General features: G+C 46.9%; 1 long non-coding RNA gene across 1 annotated transcript in view; it reads right to left on the reverse strand.

The window, feature by feature from the left end:
* The window catches only part of LOC116483215 (uncharacterized), a 265,660-nt gene extending 243,223 nt beyond the window's left edge, over positions 1–22,437 (reverse strand). The window contains exon 1 of the long non-coding RNA XR_009210017.1: positions 22,145–22,437. This is a non-coding gene — a long non-coding RNA (uncharacterized LOC116483215). The remainder of the gene's footprint in view (positions 1–22,144) is intronic.
* Positions 22,438–23,195: the final 758 nt, after the last annotated feature.

Below are 23,195 nucleotides of genomic sequence, written 5' to 3' on the forward strand. Positions count from 1 at the left end.
GAAACAGCAGAGTTACCTGAGAGGCATTATGGAGAGAAGCAACGGAATGCGCACTGCGCGCTGTGACAAGTCCACGACAGTGGGGAACAGCGCCCACCGTCACAAAAAGAAAGACCCTCGGCAGGTACTTTAGAGTCATGTTCATGCTGTAATATGTGGGGAAGAATCCATTCCAAATGGATCTGGCTCTTTAAAACAAGGGAATTTTCCTTGCTCTTGGGAACCAGCAAAATCCAGCTGCTCATTGAACTGCCTGTCTGGAATCTCACAAATTTGCACCTTGAAGTTGTTAATAAAGGACTAAGTTGATAATTCGAACAAACCCTGTGGTTTGGAAGTCACTGTTTTTCTGCTTAGCGTTCGACTTTCAAGCTCCTCTTTTGGAATGGCTCTTCAGGGCAGTCTATGGATGTGTAATAAATCGACAAATTCCTTGTGAGAAGTTTTAAAAACTGTCAGGTGAAATGAGCCAGGTGGGAGGGCCCAGATGGATCAAAGCTGAAGCAATCAGGGCTCTTTTCACTGTGGCTTCTAAAAGGGCTCCCAGGGTACACCCCCCACCAAAATTTTCAGCCATGTTTTGGTAGAAGAGTGCGTCATCCTGAGGGTGCTACCACGAGGGACCACATCATTTGCATATTTATGTCACAGCAGGCCTGATCCACACAAACTCCTGTCGCTTACCGAGTTGTGCACCTTTACCTCCATGTGCTCACTGGTCAGCTGGAAGACACACAGAGAACCTCTTGTGTTCTCAGCCTCGGTTTGCTGACCTCCATACCTTTGCACATGCTGACCACCCCCTCCACACACCTGGACCACCACTGCACATCCAAATCCACCTGCCTCTCAGGGCCTTGTCCAAATGCTGCCTTCCTCATGAGCACCCATAGTGAGTCCAAGGCAAGTCCCTGTCCCTCCCTAAACTCCAGGTCACATCACCGCAAGCCATCTTCATCAATTTCCCTTCCTTTTTTATACCCCCATTGCTTAGATCTTGCTTTTGTGGGGCTGTAAGTGGTTTCCACTGGGATGCCTTTCTAGTTCACCTCTGTGTCCTCATCAATTCAGTGCTGAATTTTATACCTGTGATTTTTTTCACTTCATTTCAATGTCACTACTTTCTAATTGCAATGCAGAAACATTCCTAGTAGTATATTCCAACGCACACTGTTATTTGGTGTTCTTTATATAATGTACAGTGACTATCATGTTTGCCCTTCCAAGCCCTAAAATCTTTCCACTCATCTCTTCTGCTTATATGCCTTGACGCAAGAGGGGTTAAAGTTTCATGCATAAAATGTCTGCACTAGAGGGCACACTAGAGCATGTCCACGCATAAATGTGAACACATATAAATGTGTGCATGGGATGAGGCAAGAAGACGGGGATAGTAGAGAGAACAGAGGCTGGCTGAATCTCCTCGGGAGATGATCTGGAGGAGCTGCATTTAATCCAAACATAAAGCCTTGGTCTAGGAAGTGATCTTCTTCAAAGGCTCTTAGTCTGATGCATGAACATGAAGCAGCAGAACCTGTGACTTCCAAACCACAGGGCTGTTGAAATTATCTCCTGTTCCTTTATTAACAATGTCAGCATGCAAATTTGTGAGATTTCAGGACATACAATTCAGGGAGTAGTGGATTTTGTGGGTTCCAAATAGCAAGAAGTTTCCTTGTTTTAAAAGAACCAGATCAACTGGAATATTCTTTATTAATTATATATTACCTAATACTATCTGGGATTGTAGCTATTGACCAGCGATGGCAAGCTGTCCATCACAGGCAGTGAAAGGGCCTGGCTGGGCCACCTGTTTCTCCATGGCTGCCAGAGACATTGGCCCTGGTCACTTACACAATCTCCACGTATACAACCCAGCAGAGGAGCTGGCCACACTGCAGTGGCTGCAGGAGCATGCAGGTGTCTCCATTTGTTATTGGTGGCTACTTAGCCAACATATACTTGGGGGAAGGAGGGGGAGTCCCCCAGAGGTGCTTCACCAATTCTGTAATAACAATTCTACTCTATAACACTCTTAATGCTTGGGTGAGAGAAACTGCTGCCACCCCATGCCCACCCTCACACGTGTCACGTTTTTCTGGCCCATCTGCACAGGCAGGGGCCCAGGTGTTGCCATCTGTTCTGAGTTCTCAAAATGTCAGTGTGATATGGGCAACCTAGAGTTTCACAATTCAGCCAGTTATTCACCCTGCCACGTCTGTCTTGATGGTGGCTCTCATGTGTCCATTCTGCTGCTGCCTCCCACAAGCCAGGTCCTTTCCTTCCAGGCCACACCAAGATCCATGCTGAAAGTCACTTCTAGGAGGGCTACAAATCTCCAGTGCTTCTTCACTTCAATTCTTCCCACCAAGTCATTATTCTAAAGCTGCACATTCATCATTCCATCCTTTGCTCAAAAACCTCTAAGCAGCACACACACACGAGCAGACACACACACACACACACACACACACACACACACACACGCCCCTGCAGATGAAAGACCCAACCCAACACTGTGATCTGGCAGTTGGGACTTTACACACATGTCCCCAGCCTCCTGTTCCACCGCAGCTTGCCTGAGCCAGTGAGCCCAGATGTGCCACAGGCACCTGCACTCTGCCTCTGACCATGCCACTCCTCCATTTGTAATTATTTTCCCATTTTAAAAATTTCAATCCAATGTCACTTATCTTCTGCCTATAGTAATTTATTGCTTCTAATCTTCTACAATATTCATATGTTTTGTCCTCAAAACATTTGTGTTTTTTGGAACTCTGCTCCCATGAAATTCTCTAAGAAAAAAATAGAAAGTTCCACCATCATCCACATTTAACATATACCACAAATGTTATGCTATTTCACATATTTTCAAAACACATATTTGGACATTTAAAATGCATGACCAAAGGCTCTGAGAAGTCTTGTAGATTTTTAGAAAAAGATGTTTCTCTTGGGTCAACCTGGCTTTTCCCGTGCTATATTTATTTGACTGTACACCCTTTGGGGACACAGTATTTATAATGGTCTCCACCACTCACTGGCACCCCCTGACCTCCAGTGCTCCCTTTACAGGCATCACCACATTATGAACAACTGACTCACAGGTCACCTGAACTTAAAAACAGTAGAGAGGAAGTGATAGCAAACTTTCTGCTCCTTATGGGGCAACTACAGCTGGACGTGCTGGGTATTTCATCTCTGAAGCCATCATGTTGGTTGAGCTCCCAGATTCTGCAAGCTCTGACCTCAGTGAGCTCACCTTGGCTGGAGCCTGATCTGTGCAATCCAGAACTTGTTTTGGAGCTGTGGGTTTAGGAGAGTTTGGGTGGGAACATGGGTGGGATGGGCATCATGGCCCCCTAGTGCTTTCTTTACAACTGGACAGTAAGCTTCCCCTAAGTAGGCTGCTTCTTTGCATTGTTGGCCTGAGCCTAAGGTCCTCATAGTGATAGAAATGCACCTCTGATTATTCTCTCTGAGTCCCTGAATGCTGAGACCAGGCTGATACCCAGTACATGGAGGACCCTAAGGTTGCAGGATATGGGTGGTGAGAGAAGAACCCTGGAGGAACTCGGTTTCTCAATCCTAGGGGATCCCAGGGATGGGTGGATAAATTGGAAAGGCTGCCCAACAGCCCCACTCCACAGAGCATGCCTTAAATTAAGACAGAGAGTTCTCCTGCAACTAGTCCTTCATGGCCCCTGACCTCCTAGTTCTGGGAACCAAGTGGGATAAATGTCATCAGTCTGGTGGAGCAGGCAGGCCTCCTGCTGGCAGCCTGCCTTCTCTGTGAACCCTTCCAGGACAGAGAACACAGCCCCAGCACAGCAAGCCATGGGGCTGGAGGCTCCATGGGGTCAGAATCTCATCACATATTCTATCCTTGACCCTTAATTTCTTTAAGTTGCTTTTAAGCCACATTTCATAAATCAGAACCTGCCGTTTACCTAAAGCAGTGGTGGAGAGTCCCAGTCATCAAAGGCAACTACATGTCATTTGGCATTGGCCCTGCCTTGTGGCAGGGGCCCCCTAGAGACCTATGCTAGGTGACTAGAAGCATCTTCTGGGCTCAGCAGGAAAGGGGCTAAGACCCACTGATACCCAGACCCGCATGTCCACAGACAGTGTCAAATTTGACCTGAAATATTAAGAGTTTAATGCCTTCTTGTTTTACAGTTTTAAAGGGGCAATTTCTGACATTCTTGTTTTTAATAAAAAGGAAGAGTTTTTAATTATGTAATTATAAAATGGTGCAAAATGAACATGTGTGGCCTTTGTTCAAAAATCATTAAGAATTTTAAGATGGTAACAGCAGGGCATTAAACCAAACCGGGCCCCTCTGCGCAGGGGAGGCCCTAAGCGACTGCACAGCACGCACACCTGTGAGGCCAGCCGAGCAGACACAAACATCGGCCACGGGTCCAGCAGGGAGAGTGCCAGGGACTTCACGGTCTCACTGTAAGGCCCGCAAGGTGGCAAGACAGAAGTACAGCATCCTGGAAAGACTTCCTTGAAAAGAGGCTCTCAGCCCAGCCCTCGGTGCCCTCCCAAATTCCCACGCTCTCAGGGTTTGGGCCGACTTGGCAGCCTCTAAATCGTTTGATTTGACTCAAGCTCCACACTTGGTGGGTTCAGTCTCCCTCTTGTAGGTTGTGTCCATTCCTACTCTTGAGATTATTTTCATCAATCTGTTTTATTTTTGGCCCCAATCAGGCCTATTTTTTATTTGGGTTGCTTGTCTACATTTCACACTCAAGGTCAAACTTTCTCAATTTGCAGATACTAAAACGTGATTCTCCGGGGCCCTGCCTGGCCTGGCCTGTGCTCAGCCCTGGTTGTCTGTCTTTCCCTGAGCTGACCACACCCTGGATCCATTTATGCTGAGGCCCTCTGAAGCTCACCTCCTGAAATCTCTCGGCTGCTCTGGCTCCAATGGCCCTCCACTGCGTTCACTGTCCGCTGGTTCCCATTATCAGGCCTTGACTCCTTCCTGTTTCTGGCCCATATTCTCTAAAAGCTCTGAGCTCCATTCCTCTGCCTCTTTGCCCTGAAGTCACATGGGAGTCGGAAAGACACAGACGTTGTGTCAAAGCTCTACCCAATCCCATATTCCAACCGGAAGCTGCCCATTTGACACCTCCCCAACACATAAAACTTATCAACTTAAATATCATAATTTCAGAAGGAAAAAAGTGGATGACTTAATAAATAGTCTGGGAAAATTTGCTACACATTTAGGGTAAAATGAAACCCCCTTACTTCAAGTTATAAACAAAAATAAGTTCTAATTGATTTGACATTTTAAACTTCAAAAATAAAATTACTAAGTATCAGAAGAAAAAAATGTGAGGATACTTTTCGAATCTAGGGGTAGGTACAGACTTTCTAAGCAAGACAAAACCTGGGTGTTAAAAGGAAAATAATAACTACTTAAAAGTGAAATAGTTCCATAATATAAACGACACAGTAAAGAAAGTTAAGACAGGCTGAGAGAAAATATTTGCGGCATATGTATCAAAGCTTAAAATCCAGGATATTAGAAAAGGTCCCCCAGAACAACAATGAAAAAAAGGAAGAAAGGAAGGAAGGGAGGGAGGGAGGGGAAAAGGAAGAGACAGAGGGAATAAAGGAGGGAGGGAAGGGAAAAAAGGGCAAAAAATATAAGGAGGCAATTTCTAAAAGAGCAATTCACAGGCTATAGGTCTTCTTAAACCAATCTTCCCCAGAGCAAATATATATAAAATCAGTATTTCTGGAGGCTGAGCTTAATCTTTTAATTTTTTTCAGTGCTTAGCTACAATTTTACTGGATTTTTACCATAAAACTAACTCTTCAGCGAAGAGGGTACATTTTAAATACACCTTCTAAATGCAGAGTCCTTCTGAGTTATGAATGACTGCAAGGTAACATGACTACAAAAATTGTTCTAAACAACATTATTCTAAATTATTCTGCATGATTATTATATTATTCTAACAACTATATTATTCCAAATTTTAAAGGAGATTAATTATGGGAGAGATGATTTATGCAATTATCAAATGGGAGGAAATATGCCTGATTGGGAACAGTGGGTAGCTCTAGTGGTAGGAATGTCGGTGGTGAGTTTTATTTTCTTCCTTGTCTTTTCTTCTAAACCCCTGCACCTGGCATCAAGACAGGCAGTGCCACCTGGGCACCAGCAGAGCCCTTCTCTGTCCTGGGACAGCCGGCCCTCAGGGGCACCTCTGCTCCCAGGGTGTCTTTCACCTGGGGCTTTTATATTTTCTTCAGATATTACCTTAAAGAAACGCTATTCACATCCTACAGACTTTTTTTTACATGGTTTTTGGGTTGCTTCAAATAATGTCCTCAATTTTACAATAAGAGGATTATTTAAAATTTTAAAAGCTGATGCTCGTAGCAAACTACTGTGACCTGTGGTGCCTGCATCCCCTGCCCGGCCACTAGGCTGTCCCGGCTAGAGTCCAAATGCCCCCCAGCTGCCTGCTCACATTTCTGAGGTGGGCAGGGATCCATGGGCCTCTCTTTGGCCCACTCCCGTGCACGTGGGATGTCCACAGCTGGGGCACCTGTGTGTGGGCACCCGCCCTGCAGGTCGCCTCCAGATCTGAGTCCTCACTCCTCCGCCTCTTGACTTTGAAGTCAAGGTTTCACTCTCTTGACAAATACTCACTGCTTAAGGCTACCCTTGCTACTAAAATAACTTTCCATGAAATACTCTGAAAGAAGCTTCTTGACTGTAAATGCCATTATATTATCAGAAATGCCATGTTTGTGTGCGGTTATGTCTTGTGTAACTGACTCCACCGGATTTTCGAGGTGAAGATTGCTCGTTTTTGTCATTTCCAAAACCCAACATTCTTTCACTATAATGTGGCAACTTCTCAGTTCTTTAAACTATTTTTTTCTTTAAGTTCTTATGAATTGATGGTTCCTGTTTTTCTGAACTGTGTGTTGAACCCGTGCTTCTGCTAGGTTCAGAGTCACCTTTGTTCAATAACTAGCAAATGAGGCAAAAAGGTCTCACATAAAATGTGACTTTGTGGCCACTTGGGAGCCTCCATCTCCTCTCTTTGTAAATTTCAATTTGGAGAGACAAGTGGGAACCTTGAAGGGGGGAAAGGGAGCGGGAAAATGGCAATGTGGGTGAAAGTTCCATGTTCGGGCGAGGTTCTTGGTGTGAGGTGAAACTGTGCTGTCCTGCTCACATGGGAACCATGGCTCGGCCGCCAACCTCACACGGAATATAGGGACCCGCACAGAGACACACTCTGCAGCCCACCAGAGCATGGATCACATCCCATATAAAGATGAAATGAGTCTTTCTTTTTGTTTTTTTTCTTTTTAGCGCATGTAAAGACCAAATTTTTCTTTTGAACCTTGATTTTCTTTTGAACCTTGATTTAACTTTTAGGAAAAGTTAAAACAAAAGGAGAATATTGTATTCACCCAAATAAAAAATGATTTCCTGCGTCCAGGTTGACTGCTCATCCATCAGCAGCAGATGTCTCTCGAGTAGCTGAACCACACCAAGCTGGACCTGGGACTTGAGGAGCCCCCTTCAAAACTCTGTCAGGATGCACGCTAGATTAGCATCTGCTAGGGCTGCCGTAAGAAAGTACCAAAAAATAAGTGGCTTAAACAATAAAATATTGTCTCACAGTTCTGAAGGCTGGAAGTCTGAGATCACAGTGCCCACTGGGCCAGGCTGCCTCCAAAGGGAAGGCTGTATTCTAGCCTCTCTCTTGGCTTCTGGTGGTGTAGCTGTGTAAGTCCAGTCTTCACATGGTGTACTCCCTGAGTGTGTGTCTGTCTTGAAATTTCCCCTTCTTATAAGGACACCAGTGGTATGGGATGAGGGGCCCACCCGACTCCAGCATGACCTCATTTGAACTAATTACATCGGCAATGGCACTGTTTCCAAATAAGGTCACGTCTGAGCTGCCAGGGGCGAGGACGTCCACATGTGAATTTTGGGAGACACAAGTCAACCCATCACACACGGAGGCCCTAAAGGATGAATCACACACGTCTGGACTCCTACTCACTTTCTTAGTCGTGTCTTCTACCAGTCCTCTTCCCCCAAACTCGTTCTCCTGAAAGCAAGTTGCCTTCCCACTAAGAATGGACCATTTGCTTTCTTTCCCTTCAGTGTCAGTGTCTGTGCTAAGGAGAAGGTTGTTTAAAAAGCAGCTCAAAATCCACCAGACTCCTCAGGAAGTGCCTCTCAGGGAGGCCTCTAGACGGGGCTGCTGTGCCTCAGTAAAGACCTCCAGCTGCCCTGTGTCTCCTGACTCCCAGACTTTCTGATTCTAACCTCATGGGTGCTCTGAGGGTAAACCCCAGGAAGTCCCGTAGGCCCTGGGGCTGTTCCTGAAGGACAGCTGTCCCCTGCACACGCATGGGGTGCCGTGTGCTCCTGAGGAGCCGGCTGGGGCAGGCAGGGCCCAGTGACACCTGGGCTGGAACTGTGGCTCCCCCACTTGTTAGCTGGCTCTGCTTCCTCTTTAAGAAATGGGGATGATCATGTAGGGTTCCTAAGGGGGTTAAAGTGTGTGAACTCCTGAGAGGCGCACCTAGCCCAGAGGAGAAACGTAAGTCAGCCTCAGCTCCTTGCGGTGCCTTCTGCCACAGACAGCATTTGCCTTTGCTAGGCTTGTTTTTAAAATAATTCTTGACTTGGAAAGGGTCTTTGGGAAAAATTAAAATTTTTAAAATAAATAAATCTGAGATTAATTCTTTTGAAGACCCAATCTCCATTTCCTCATCCATCTGTTTTGTAAACACAATCTGGTGTCCAGGCGACTCTGAGGGACTGGGACCCTCCTGAATCACACAGCATCCAAGTCACTGCTCTCATTTCTGGCTATCAGATTGTCCCCCAGGGGAACGGAGTCTCTGCCCCCGGGTGCTCAATTCGAAACCACGGCTGACCCTGAGGATGGCGACTCCCCACTCGGACCCCCTGAGGATGGCGACTTCCTGCTCGGACCCCCTGGGACTTTGCTGGGGCTGGAAGACCACACAGGGTGCATTCCCTAAAGGCCAGGGCCTGCCCATCCATCCATCCATCCGCACTTCCCCTGGGGATGCCTGGATAAGCTCAGGGCCCCACCCACCCTACGGGGGAGGAGGGGAGACCCAGCCAGCCCTCCTGGAGCCCTGACATTTACAGCTGTTAAGGTAGGCAGCTGTGCTCAAACACACAAGCCAGGCCTCTCAACACAAAAAGAGGTTTAACATTAAAAAAAACATTGTGAGGCTGAGACAGGCAGATTGCTTGTGTTCAGAAGATTGAGACCAGCCTGGGCAACACAGCAAAACCCTGTCCCTACAAAAAATAGAAAAACTAGCCAGGCATGGTGGTGCATGCTTGTAGTCCCAGCAACTCAGAAGGCTGAGATGGGAGGATCACCTGAGCCTGGGGAGGTCGAGGCTGCAGTGAACCATGATCGTGCCACTGCACTCCAGCCTGGGCGACAGAGTGAGATGCTGTCTCAAACAAAACAAAACAAAACAAAACAAAAGCTCATTTTGATAGATTTTGTGGAACGTAAGGAAGAAAAGAAAAAGGCCCGTTCTTTTTTGCTTATACTGTATTTGCACAAAGAAACTCTGAAAGGACATATAAGAAACTAAGAAAAGGGTTATGGAGGGAACTGGATGGGAGATGGGGATGGGTATGTGTTTTTCACTGGATATCTTTTTATACAGTTTCATTTTTGAATCCTATTCAGAAAAATTAAAGCTGGAAATTCTATTCCCTCATTTACCACATTTACAGGGTGAAAGAGAAATTCTGTATCCTCATCCCAAGAGATGCTGAAAAGCATCCGCGGAAGGTTGGCACCATCTGTCATGAGTGCCTTTTTCCAGATGAGTACCTACAGCACCTGCCTGGGCAAAAGAGTTCCCCAGGACTCATCGCAGAGCTTCCGGCTGGACTCCCTAAGGCCATGGAGAATTGCCAGAGTAGGAGTTACAAAGAAAGATGCCCTCCCTTGGAAATAATTTGTTTGAAGGCTTCTAATCTGCATGTGGTCTTGGAAAGTAGGATCCAGCAAACCTGGATGTGTGCAAGCCAATGGAGATTCGTGGTTTCTTGGATGAAGCTGGGAATTCCACCTCTACCTCAAGCCGTGCACCCTCAAACTCTCAAAAGCCTCAGTTTACTCATCTGCAACATGAGTTAAGAGTGCTCAACCCCCATAGGATGGGAATGATCATGTTAAAAGACATACATTCTCCAATCCCTACTGCTTCCAGGAGGCCCTTCAGAATAACATTGATTGACTACACACAGTGTAAGCAGCCTGGCTGATCTCTTGTAAGTACGGCATGAGGTAGCAATTAGAACCTCAAACATGAGAATCAAAGAATGCCACTTTTGCAGCAGTAGAAGACTAAGAAATTGTAATAACCCTTTGAATCAGTTTGCTCAGATTACTCCAAGATTACTCTGGGACTATTTTCTGACATATGAAGAACAATTTCTATTTCAATAGGGTGTCCATTGCCTGCCACTAACTTTTCATTTTCACAGAGAATGGTTGAAATTAGAATTCAGAGATTCTGATAATTCTGGCAAGCAGAGTGCAGGTGGGGGTGAGGATGTGCTGACAGGGCCTGCATTACTCTAAAGGGCAGGGAAGGACTTGCGGGCAGCCTTTGTTCCCCTCTCCAGTGACATTCCTGTTTTGTCCCAGTGCCCCTCTGATGAACCCAGTGGGTGAACACAGAGCAGGTGACACACACTTTGGACAGGTGAGACAGTCGTGGGTGAGTCACCTCCTTACCAGGAACCTCTGGTGTGCAGTCACCTTTCCTGCGGCTGGGTGGCAGTCTGTACTCATTCTGTGCCTTACCTCTTCCCTCCCCAGCATGACTCTGAGTAGGCACTTCTGGGGACTTCAAAGAGACTGTCACATGCAGATGAGATGAGCCATGTGCCTTTCAGGCCCAGCTCAGCAGGGCCAGCTTGAAAGGCATATCTGAATTGAATCAAATGCATCCACCCCACAAACTGAGGATGTGACTATGTGTAAACAATGAAAATGACAATCATTGACAGCCAAGCGTTTAAATGCTCTGGATGTTGGAGGTAACTTACAGCCAGTATCTAATTCACAGCTGCCCTGAAGTTAGCTAACCTCACCAAAAGCTCCCTGTGCTTGAGGATGGAGGAAAGAGAGAACGGCAGAGAAGGATGGGTATCCATCAAGAGAAGGCTGGCTGAGCGTCTAAATCATCCCCACACACTCCATTTGTCTGTGGGATCACTATCACATATTTGGTCATATGATACGTTTCATAACCCCCTTTACCTCCATCAGTGAAACTTGTGCAGCAAGGGGAGCTATTTGTGTTCAATGCAGTGCCCGAGAGCACTGGGATAGTGGCAACAGTGAAGACAATCGCTAGTGGATGTCACAGGTCTCTGCTCTTGGTCTTCACTGATCCAAGTGGTCTTCTGGTGAAGATGCAAAGGGGATACCACTCCAAGTTACAGATGACATGAAGCTTCATGTTTTGTATTAGAGAATACATGGGCTAAATCTAAAAGACAACACCAATAATAATATGAAGTTCTACTTAGGTTAAAAAAAAAAGTGTTTTTTTTTTAAAGTCACCACCTCATATTCAGAATGATCCCAGCACTTTGAGAAGCAGAGGTGGGAGGATCACTGGAGGACAGGAGTTTGAGACCAGCCTGGACAACACAGTGAGACCCCGGTCTCTATCAAAAAATATTTTAAAATTAGCCAGGCATGGTGCCACATGTCTGTAGTCCCAGCTTTTCAGGAGGCTGAGGTCAAGGGTCACTTGAGCTCAGAAGTTCAAGGCTGCAGTGAGCTATGCTATGATTGCTTCACTGTACTCCAGCCCGAGCGATAGAGTGAGATCTTGTCTCTAAAAGAGATATGTATATATATATATACAGAATTAGAAAGATGTGGCTTTGCAGCACATTCCCACAGAGAGGCAGGGAGGTCAGCTGGCTGTGAGTGCAGTGCCCAGGTCCAACAGATGGGTATGGTTGCCAAAAACCAGACAAAGGAGGTCACTGTACCCACCTGAAGAGGGACATTGGAAAGTTGCCAAGTAGATGCTGTGGAAGGCAGCACAAGGTCAAGGGTAGCTGAACACCTCAGCACGTAAAGAATCTTTCCAGGAACCATGAGAAGAAGGAAGAGCTTGAACAGAAGTGGTAAGGTCCATGCAGTTGGAAGGGCTTTGGTGTGGAAGGAGCTGGGGCTCACGCAATAACTCAGCAGTTTATTGGACAGAATACGTGCTCAAGGAATATGAATGGGCATGTTGAGTTATGACCATCCTTCCCATCATGGCTATGCTTATATGACTTTGGGGGCAGAGCTAGGTCCAAAACATGGATATGCCAGAGAATAGGCTTTGGATAATTTATAGAACGTCTTCTCAGCTGGCGCTTTGCAGTGATGCACTGGGCTGCCTCTGTGGGAAGGAAAGGGCTTATGGATTAGACAGCCCTCTGAGGGCTCATAGAGAGGGCCTTCTACGGTGGGAAGTGCCCTTCACACTGAGAATCGTGATTCCAAATGAAGGGTGTCTAAGTAATGATGATGACTCCATGTTGGACGGTTAAGCATCCGCCACTGTGGGTCACCTCGCCCATGTATCACGGAGGATCAAAGAGGACCCTCGAAGATGGCCACACAGCTAGCAAGAGGAAGGCAGGACTGGCCCAGGGATTCTGATTCCACATCAACAGAGTTTTTAACATCCCCAGAGCGTCCCTGATTCCCTCTTCATGACCCTGCACTAGCTGCCATATTCATACAAGGAAGCACACCAGCACCCGCATCTCCCCTACTAACAGCGCTCCTCACAACCGCACTGCTTCTCACCTGCCCTGACTGGTCTCAATTAACATTCATTGAATAATAAGTAAATAACTAAACAGATGGACAATTGAACCTCTTCCCTTAGATGTCCAGCACTCTACACCTAATGCTGCCTCTGGGTGTCAGCAAATGAAACATGGAGGCAGGATTGTGGTACTCTTCCAATGCCAGAGTTGGAGGAGAGAGATCATTGCTGGAATGGAGATCTGGGGCCCAGAGAATAGCTCCTACGGTCAGGAGTAAATGGCAAAAATCCACTAATTCCAATCTAAATAGCTAATGCTATCGAATACCTACTATGTGCAGCACTTTCCTAAGAACTTTTCATGCAAGAACTCTTTGCATCCTCAGAACAACTCTCTGTGGTAACTGTTCCTCTATTTCTAGTTTACGGGTGAGGAAACTGAGGTCAGTAGGTGTTAAGTAACTTGCCATGCATGCATTAAGTAGCTGGCTGAGCTGAGGCTCAGCCCTGGCGGTGGCTTCAACATTGTGCCTTGTGAGCCCCTCCAAGGTCACATGGTCCAGCAAACTACAGCAAACTGGGGAGGAGCCAGGAGTAAAATCACGTGGGGAACTTGAGGGGTGACTTCAGGCGAGGAACAGCCCCATGTCTCAGTCTGTGATCCCACACACGGAAGGACATCATTTGTGCTCAAGGTAACTTGAGCAGGCAGGGCATGGGAGAGAAAAAAGGCTCAGGCCTGGGGCCCCGGGTCTGCCCATCTCCGCACAGCTTGTATGTTTCTTGTCAATTGTGCCTGAACATAGTGTAATCCTTCTCCCTTAAGCCAAAAGAATAAAGTTTGGGGGATTCGTAGGACACTAACAAGAACCAAGCCTGAGGCTTCTTTATGCCAGTCTGACTATTAATAGTTCCTGGAATGGCTTTACACAAACAAGGATAAGGCTGTCTATCCCCACGCAGGAAAGTTCATGTGCAAATACCACAAGGCTGGACAGTCTGGCTGCATGTGCCCTGCACCTGAGGCCCCCAGCCCAAGGGAACCCTCAGGACAAACAGCAGAGATGCTCTTGGTGCCAGGGCATCCTCTTCAACAGGCTCCCTACCCTGGCATGGGCATGTGAGGCCTGCGAGCCCACTGGAGGTGGAGACATTGAGGCTTCCACTAGTGGCCACTCATGGCAGAGGCCAGGGACCCCAACCTGACTAGCCACTGCTCCTAGCCCAGGGGCTATGCACCTTGGAGGGGTCACCAGCCCCTCTGAAGACCTGCCAAGCCACTGCAGGGCTCAATTCAGGCCCTCCACCTCATCAGAGTGACGGCTCATCTTTTAAGGCTCCCAGATCAGGAGTCTGCATTCCACATGTGTGCTGTCCAACCTGGTAGCTACATGCCACATGCAGTTGTGGGCATTTAAATTAAAATTAATTGAAATTAGATAAAACTTTCAATCCAGTTCCTAGTCACAGTAGCCACATTTCAGTTGCTTAGCAGCCACATGTGACTTGTGGCCACTGCATTGACCAGCACAGATACAGAACTTTTCCATCCTTGCAGAAGGTTCTATCAGACAGTGCTGCACTAGAGAGTTTGGGAAGCCACTTTGTAAGTTCCCCGGGGTCCTCGGAGAGTTTTCTGTTACTGCCTCCTCTGCTGTCACTGCTGTCTCTTAGCCTTCAGACTAAGACAGGAGGCCCAGGCTAAGAGAGGCCCAGCAGCAGCTAGCAGCAAGCAGGACAAGGCCCACAGAGGGTGCCCTATCAATCAGACATTGCTGGGTGCATTTGCTGAGACTGGGAGCTCACGCCGTGGCCATGAGAGCAGCGACACATTTCCAGCAGCAGAGCCTATAGTTAGAGGACAGATCATGAGAGGTGTGGGGACCACCCCAGCTGGAGCAGGCCCTGAGCAGCTCCCGGAGGCCCCCACACCCTGAGGCTCCAGGGGTCAAAGTTGCAATGGTAGCAGCCACTGCAAACAATGGACGCTCCCACCCAGGTTTCCTGGCATCACCTGAGCCCAAGTTTGTTTGATGACATCTGGAGCATTGTGACAAGCAAGGATCCCCAATAATGACAGAATTTGAATCTCCCAATAACCAGGCAGAGACGGTGAGGTAGGGCAGTGTGAACTTGGAGCAGATTTAATATAATTTAGAGATTTCTAGAGTAAAGGTATGTCACATTTTGATACCTTGGCATTATAGACTGGAATTCCTACCTGCTAAACAAATAACTGAGCCAGTATGGGGAATTATTATACGGGGAATAAGGAGGCTGAAATTAAAACAGGGACAGGACAGAGAATCCTGTTCTGAAAATCCTGCTTGTCATTTCCAAAGCTCGAGTGAGCATTGAGGATGTCAGGCTCATCAACAGTACATGAAACCAAGCCTGCCTGCCTTCCTCAGAGGCAAGAGTTAGGTCCACATTTCCTGGCATGCAGCTCTGGGTAATCCACAATTCCGAAGCTGCCCCTAGAGAGACCAGCCTATGTTGGCCAGGGCAAGTCCTACTGTGATTGCTCTCCGCTCTCCTGGGGCCTACATGTCCACTGGGCACACTGGGCACAGTGCATGGGGCCCATGATACTGGTAGGGGCCTGCAAAAGTGTTTTAATTTTGATTTATTTTAAAATCAGAGGAAAACCACAAATAAATGAAAATGAATGTATAACAATGAATCAGCCTGAATGACATTTATCTTTCTGCCAGAGCAGTCACACTCTGCTTTTTCATAAGAAAGTGGTCTGCAAAGACCAAAGAACCTGGGGTCCCTGGGCGACACCATGAGGGCTTGACCCTTGCCCCCTATACCAGAGACCTGAAAGGCAGCTCCACACAGAGGTGACCCTGACACCCTGAAAAATACTCCTACAGATTGAATTTCAGCAGGAATATTTTTCCCACCTCCCTCTGCATCCGGCTCCAAAAATAGTCAAATCTCCAGGCAAAATAGCTGGTCACCCAAAGACCTGTGACCATCTGCCTGCTCTGCCATCCTTAGCACTGGTTTCCTTCCTCCACATTGTCTTATGGCTTCATGAAGGCTGCTGGAGCTCCAGCCATCATGTCTGCATTCCAGACACGGGGAAGGAGAGAATTCAGGTGCAAAAGCCTAAGCCTATTACATGTCAGTCTCCTTTAGAGAGTTTTCTAGAATCCCCAGCTGACCCTTTCAGCCTATATCTTTCATTGGCCACCCTATCTGTAAAGGAGACTAGGAAATAGCATTTTTTAACTGGGCACACTGTTGTCCCTAAGAACACAGGGTTGTGGTTGACAACAGAGGAAGCAGAAGAGAATGCATACTGGAAGTCTCTACAACAGAGTGCTGAAGACAACCAGACTGATATTGTATAGTACTCTGTCCTGTGAGTGGGCCTGGGGACAAATCACTTAACTTCTCTGTAACCAGGGTCTACTTGGTGAAGTAACCACATTGCCCACACCGGAAACATCAGGAAGGGTACCAAGGAGATGGTAGCTTCAAGGACTTTGGACCACTTGGAGGAGGGTATTCAAAGGGACAGAAGTCACTTGTTTGATGTTTGTATTAAAATCAAGTAGAATTTCTTTTCATTCATGCATTTAACCAGTATTTATCATGTATCCAATAAAGTAATAAGGACAATCCAAACACTGTTCTGTTGACTGAGGGATGACTTGGGGCCAGGCACTGTTCCGGATCCTTTGCACATGTGGCCTCACTTAGTCCCCAGAACCATATGTGGCAGAGACTACCATTATCATCCCCATCATTCGGATGTGGAATTGGGACAAAGAGGGGTTGAGGATGATGCCCAGGGTCACACTGTTAATACACAAAGGAGCCTAGCTTTGAACAAACAGCCTAGCTCTTAGACGCCAAGGAGGTGGTAGTGAATTGGCAGACAAGGTCTCACCTTTTTTTGTCTTTCTAGTGAAACATATATAAGCCCAATTATGTAAGGCCATCAAAAATTCCCCCCAGGAGACTGGCACAGGGAGATGGGGGCTACTCTCACCTTCTGCAGCACACACCAAGAATCTCTGCTGTGCTTGGGCTCGTGACTCACCCCTTCCCTCAAAGTCAGCTCTTCCTGAGTCAGGACCATGTCCTTTGAGTCCTGAGGTGCAGCAAGGAAACTGTCCAGCTTGGCTTCAAAAGCCAGGCTACTTTCCAGCAAAGAGCCAAATGGCTGGTTGCTTAGAATTTTTAGAGCAGGTTCATCTCCAAGGACATGGGAGTCTATTCACGTAATTCAACCTGATCAAAGGCCAGAGAAGCTAAAACTGTCACATACCCATTATCTACTGGCATAATCAAGGCCAAAGGGATTCATAAGGAGGTGGTGGGTTTTGGAGGGAGGGCGCTTGCTGCTATTTCACTTTGAACCTGAGTCCCCTCATGTGTGCCCCTTGCTCTGCAGCATCTCAGGGCCTTGCCTCACTCCTCCATCTTCCTCCTCCAGCTCCTTTACAAATAGGGTGGCCAGTGAAAGACTAGGCTGAAAGGGTTAGCTGGGAATTCAAGGAAAGGCCTGCAGAGGAGTCTGACATCTAGGAGGCTTTGCCTTTTGCCCCCCACTTCCTTCCTCTCTTCTGTCTGGAATGCAGAAGTGATGGTAGGAGCTCCAGCAGCCTTCTTGAAGCATAAGATAACTTGGAGGAAGGAAGCCAGTGCTAAGGATGACAGAGTAGGCAGATGGATGAACTGGCTGCCTGTTGACCCTTGTCCCAGAAAACCTGCTTCCTGTTTGAGGACGGAACAGAAAGAGCAATAGAATCCTTTTTCTGTGCAAGAGAAATTAAGCCTGACTCTTTTTGGAGCACTTGCTATTTTATACATTTTCCCTTGTATCTGGCTGAATTGATAGAAACTTATCAATTTATTAATCAACACTCCATAAGTGATTTGTCCAGTGAGAATAGCTGAAATAATACATTTTCTGTCACCATTAAAAATCCTGTGATTTTTAGTCCAATAAATGTTTTAAAGGGCAGGATGAAGAGAAGAGCTACAAGACCCTGTAGCAGAAGCCCTCACTCGCAGGGTTATCACTCCTAAAAGCAAAAGATAAGCAGGAAAACCACAATGGATAAGATCTGCTGTCACCCTTAGCTTTTCTGATTACACAAAGTGCAATAACATCTATTTTTTTAATCCGAAGGAATCCTCTGACACCACCAAGCATCCTGCCCACTTCTCCTTCCTGAGGGCCCAACTTCCTTCTGATCTATTGTTGGTTTTTCCTTGCCTGAGCTCTGTGATCTAACCAGAACCCTTCAGAACCTATAGAGAGTCCAATCCTTGCCTGACATCCCTGAGCCAGGCCCATAGCTGCCTAGCCTACAGCACTGGGGGCAGAGGGAGGTCCTCTGGATTATGGCACAAGGGGAAGTTGAAGGAAAAACTCCCCACAAATTAGCACCATCTACAATTGACCAACAAAGTGCAGATACTTCTCGGCATTCAAAGCCTAAACAATCACGATGGAGACACATAAAGCATTCAGTGCTTCAGGCTGGCAGGCCGATACCAGGTATTTCACCGACAGGTGAAATAGCAGCGTGACGGGACAGGGTGATCAAGGCAGAGTGATCTAAAAGACACAGTAGTACTTCTTTAGGACCCTGGCAGAATGGAAGAGAGCATCTGGCTTCTAAGGCACTGCACAAACTTGAATGATCTTCTTCAGAAATGACAAGGAAAGGCCATGTTATGTTCACCCTGGGTTAAGTTTTAAGTGTATCTTATTTAATTTTTTTCAATATGAGTCATCTCCAGATACTGTGATGATTTCCAAATAACCAGAATCTAGATGACTAGAAATTTACTCTAGCTGCCTTTAGACAGGAAGCCTGAGGACAGAATCCAGCTGCTTCCACTCCAGGGTAGGTCTGAAGCCAACCGTCCTCGGTTTCCTGGCCTGTGGCATCAGTCTGGTTGGATTACACACAAAGCCCTGCAGATCTGCTGCTTTTCCTGACTCTCCTGTCCTGAGCGAGTGCAAGGGGCTCCCCTGTCGCCGATGCGTTCTTCAAAGCAGATGCTGTGCCTGATACCTGCTGGAGAGTCCCACCGCCTTGAGTGAGTCAATAAACCTATCATCCTTCCCATCTTCCAGGATGGATATTGGGATGGGGGGAGGTTAAAGGGAATACCATAAAGTTGCTACCATACGGTTAGGGCTGAATACAATGGGAGTTCTTATTGTAATGTTGTCAATGATGATGACAATGATGATGATGATGATGATGATGACGATATCCAGAACTCCAGGTTTTCCTGGAGAGAACCAAGGAGGATTCCCCACTTACCTAATAAATAAATGTCCTGTAAATGCAGAACATGCCATGTAATTGATGACACAAGCGGGATCTCACTTCCGGGAGATGAGAATCAATTCTTTATGGATTCCCGCAGGGCAGAGGGCCCCAGGTGGAGACACTAAGCTGTCTGTTATATTTCCGAATGAATGAGTATGTACGTAACAGTTATCGTGTCTCCTTGTAACTTGTGTGCTCATCATAAAATCTTCACAAGAACTCATGACATTCGTGCTATGACTGTTCTCATTTTACAATGAGGAAGGCGGGACACCAAGGAATTAAGTAACTTGCCAACATAGGGACGAGCTCACCACACAACAACCAGGGGTGGGGATACCAGTCAGGTACTGTGGGAAACACTGGACATGAGGTAGACCAGGTGCACCAGGTCCAGGTGCTGATAAGAGGTGGAGAGTGGGAGACAGGGCCAGTGAGCCACAGGCCAGTCCCTAGGCTGAGGGCACCATGACAACAGGACTTTGGCCAACTTCCAGCTGTCATCACTGTCTGTGTTTCATTTTCACAGTTCGATTAATAAATGCTCTATATTCAGGGATGCCCGCAGCCTTATTTCTTGATAACAGAAGTGATAATATCAGTCCCCCCACAGGCTTGTTTCTCATGGGTAGGAGGTGATTCAACTCCTAATGTCCAGATAACTGCTCAAATTCTGCATGAAAAAAAACATGATCAATGTCTGGGATAAAAATCAGCCACCTCAAAACCCTTTAAAGGATTGAAGGACGTGGGACCCAGTGATAAGCACATGTCTGCGGCCCGGCACCTCTGAAACAAGGATGATCGAATGTTGGTGTCCACACCGCACGGAAGAGCTGTCTAAGGCAGTTTGCCTTTGATTGGCTCCCGTCTCCAGGGAACATCTCCGAGTGCTTACAAGGAGACAGGGTCTCACCCTGAGAGGACTCACCCACAGAGGCAAGCGGGGCTGCTCTCCTGGCTTAGAAATGCCTGGCACCTGACTTGTGGAGGCTCCTAGTTGGCGCGAAATTGTTAGCCTTGGAAACAACCGCTGCTCACGTTGGAACTGCAGGATCTTTCTTGAAAAAGCCATGGAACTAACTCAAGGGCCACAAACCCAAATGCCTTCAGAGGGCAGATTAATAAGAGAGTCTAGCAGAGTTAGTGTTGATGGAGTTCCTTCTCCAACCAGGCCCTTTTCGGGGGGCCGGGCAGATGCTAACCCATGGGGACCACACGGCAGCCCCACGAGGCGGGCAGGCCCTCAGCCTGGCTTCTGAGCCTCGCTGTAATCGCACTCTCCAAGCTTTGTGGCATCAGGGTGTGGCAGGGCCTGAGATCCGGAGAGTGTGGACCCCACCCACAGTTATCTCAACACAAAAAAACAATCCTGAGCAGGCCAAACAGAACCTGGTGGGGGATGCCTTCACCAGGGCTGCATCTGGTCCCAGAGCTGCTGGTTTGCAGCCCAACTATTTCGTTTTACTTTTTTAATTTTCTCAATATTTATCTTCTTTTATCTATAAAAGAGTAAGGTTCTGGGGAGGTTTTCTTCCTTAGAATCTTGTTCTCTCATTTTAAGCTGACTTAATCTTCCCACGCTACGCGTCACATGCAGAGCGCCAACTTTGAAGTTCACTCGGTGACCGACTCTCCCGCCCAATCCCTCGGCGAGGGTGACATGCAAGCGGAACATCTCAAGGCTCCAGATGCAGCCTCAGCCCTCAGCTGCCCTAGCCTTAATAAACACTAGATTTTTCATTTCAGAAACCACGTTCAACCTGTTGCCTCAAGACAACCTAAAAATCGTCAACATTAGCCAAAGGTTGGAAGCCAAATGTGTTAGCTCCTGCCTTAGAGACAGATCCCTCAGCAGAGGGGGTCTCTCAGCAGTAGCCCAGAGGAGCTGGGACCCAAGCTGGGAGCTGGTCACTTACACAAGGGGGGCATCCTAAGTCGATTTTAACCCAAGATCCACCAGCCAAGCCTTCCTACGGCGGGGGCCGGCCAGCCACTGTGCTGTGCTAAGGAGCAGATTGAACATTCTCTTAGCTGCTCCAATTTTAGAAATTGGGTGCTGACTCATTATTAACCCAGGAAGCCCACACACTCAAATGACTGTACTGAAAAAGCTCCCTGTCATACCCTGCCTACTGATGTGTTGCTTTTTAAGCAAATTTGAAAAATGTTTATCATAAGGTATTTATGAAATTTTAACCGTTTCATTTACAGTAACTAGAACAACATTAAAAAAAATGTTTCCTGTATTTTACTTGACAGTAAAGCTAAGCTTCATCGGAATACTAACAGCCTGAGAAATAGCTATCAAGATCAAGTCAGGCCTCAAAGACTGAGTGGCCCCCTCCTCAGTCCTCCCCAGTCCCCCACCCCCAGCGCTAGCCCCCAGCATTTTTATGTTCTTCCTGATTTTACTACAGTTTGTGACTTTCAACATTAAGGAAAAGGAAAGGACATAAAATACGCTCCTGCAATCATTCATCTGCTTTTAGAGAAGGCAGCCAAAGTTCTGCCTCTCTGGTATTTCTTGCACTGAAATTGGGCAGCTCTGACCACGAGGCCAGAAATGGCTCAGGAGCTGCCTCTCCTCCACCTCTGAGAAGCGGAAGCTCGCCCAACCTCAGCAACCCTGGGTTAGCACAAGTATACCCACTTCCATCTCTGAGCTTCACTTTGGCTTCTCAGAGGAGTCCCGAGCAGCTTATTTTCTAGCCAAGCATTGCAGTCTCTTCCAAGACAACAGAATGTGCAACCGGCATCTACATTCTTACAATGAAGGACTGAGAAACACCTCCTGACAGTCTCACTACAGGACAGTAACCATGGGGCCGGTGACAGAGGCAGCCACTTTTCTAAAACGACAGATCTTCAAAGTCTGAAAGAAACGCAGTGTCCTCGCCAGGACGCAGCAGCCTTTCCCACAGCTCAGACTCCAAGGCAAACTGCAGAAGCGACCCTAAAAATGACAGAAACATACTCACCAGGGAGAGGCTGGTGGCTCCACCTTCCCAGGAACTGTGCTGCGAAGATCTGAAGACAGGCACGGGCTCAGGCACCGCTTGCCTAGAATGTCAATTTGAAACTTAAAAAGCAGCGACCATCCAGTCATTTATTTCCCTCCATTCCCAATGATGTACACACGACTAAGAAGGAAAAAAAAAAGGCGCACACCTCAGCCTTCATTCTCATTGGAACGAGATGACTCATGCTGACTCATAGCCACCACTTCCTCTCCCGACATTCTCTTCATACTTGTGAGATGGACTGGTCCGGTTCCCAGGGTCCCTGCAGCCCTTCCTGGAAGAGTAGCCTTCCTGATCCTCTCAGAGAGACCCAAACACTGACCCCACATGGGACCCAGGGGTCGCCCACACAGGGGAAATGCTTTATTTAGGAGTCTTGAGAACAACTGGAAAATAAAATGCATGAACTTTGTGTGCATTTGAATTTCAAATACATACTCAGATTTTGTAATGTGCTACAGGCTCATGTATGAAATTCTTGCTCTTTTCAAGGCAGTTCAGAGTAGAGAGAAGGATGAGATATTTTCTTATTCTTTTAGGTGTTCAGATTTACTTTGCTCTGGTAATAAATATTTCGGTGCCTGTTTTCTTCTGCATATATTCCTCTGACATAACAATTCACAAGATCTAAAATCATCATCTCTTCAAAGCTGTCTGTTAGCGGGGTTGGTGCCCTCTTTTTAAGTTTACATGACTTACCTCTTTTCTATCCATCTTTCAGACTTCAAGAATATGCTAGATTCAAATAGTAAAGCACCAAGGAATTAAATGAAGGTAGAGCAATCCAACTCTTAATAGTTATTAAGAATGTTTATCTGCAAGAATCAAGAATTGTCGCTGCCTCCTGGTTTTCTTTTGAATAATGCAGAGGGCCGGGCAGCCTCCCACAGCTTCAAGCATTTTTAAATTATGAGAAGCACTGGGTGTGAGCAGAATCCATGTGATCCTTAGCAGCTGCTCAAGAAGCCACCAAAGGCTGCAGTGATTGCATTTGCCCAACTCAAGGTTT

This window comes from Hylobates moloch, unplaced genomic scaffold (assembly GCF_009828535.3).
Source record: "Hylobates moloch isolate HMO894 unplaced genomic scaffold, HMol_V3 SCAFFOLD_15, whole genome shotgun sequence".
Classification (NCBI taxonomy): Eukaryota; Metazoa; Chordata; class Mammalia; order Primates; family Hylobatidae; genus Hylobates; species Hylobates moloch.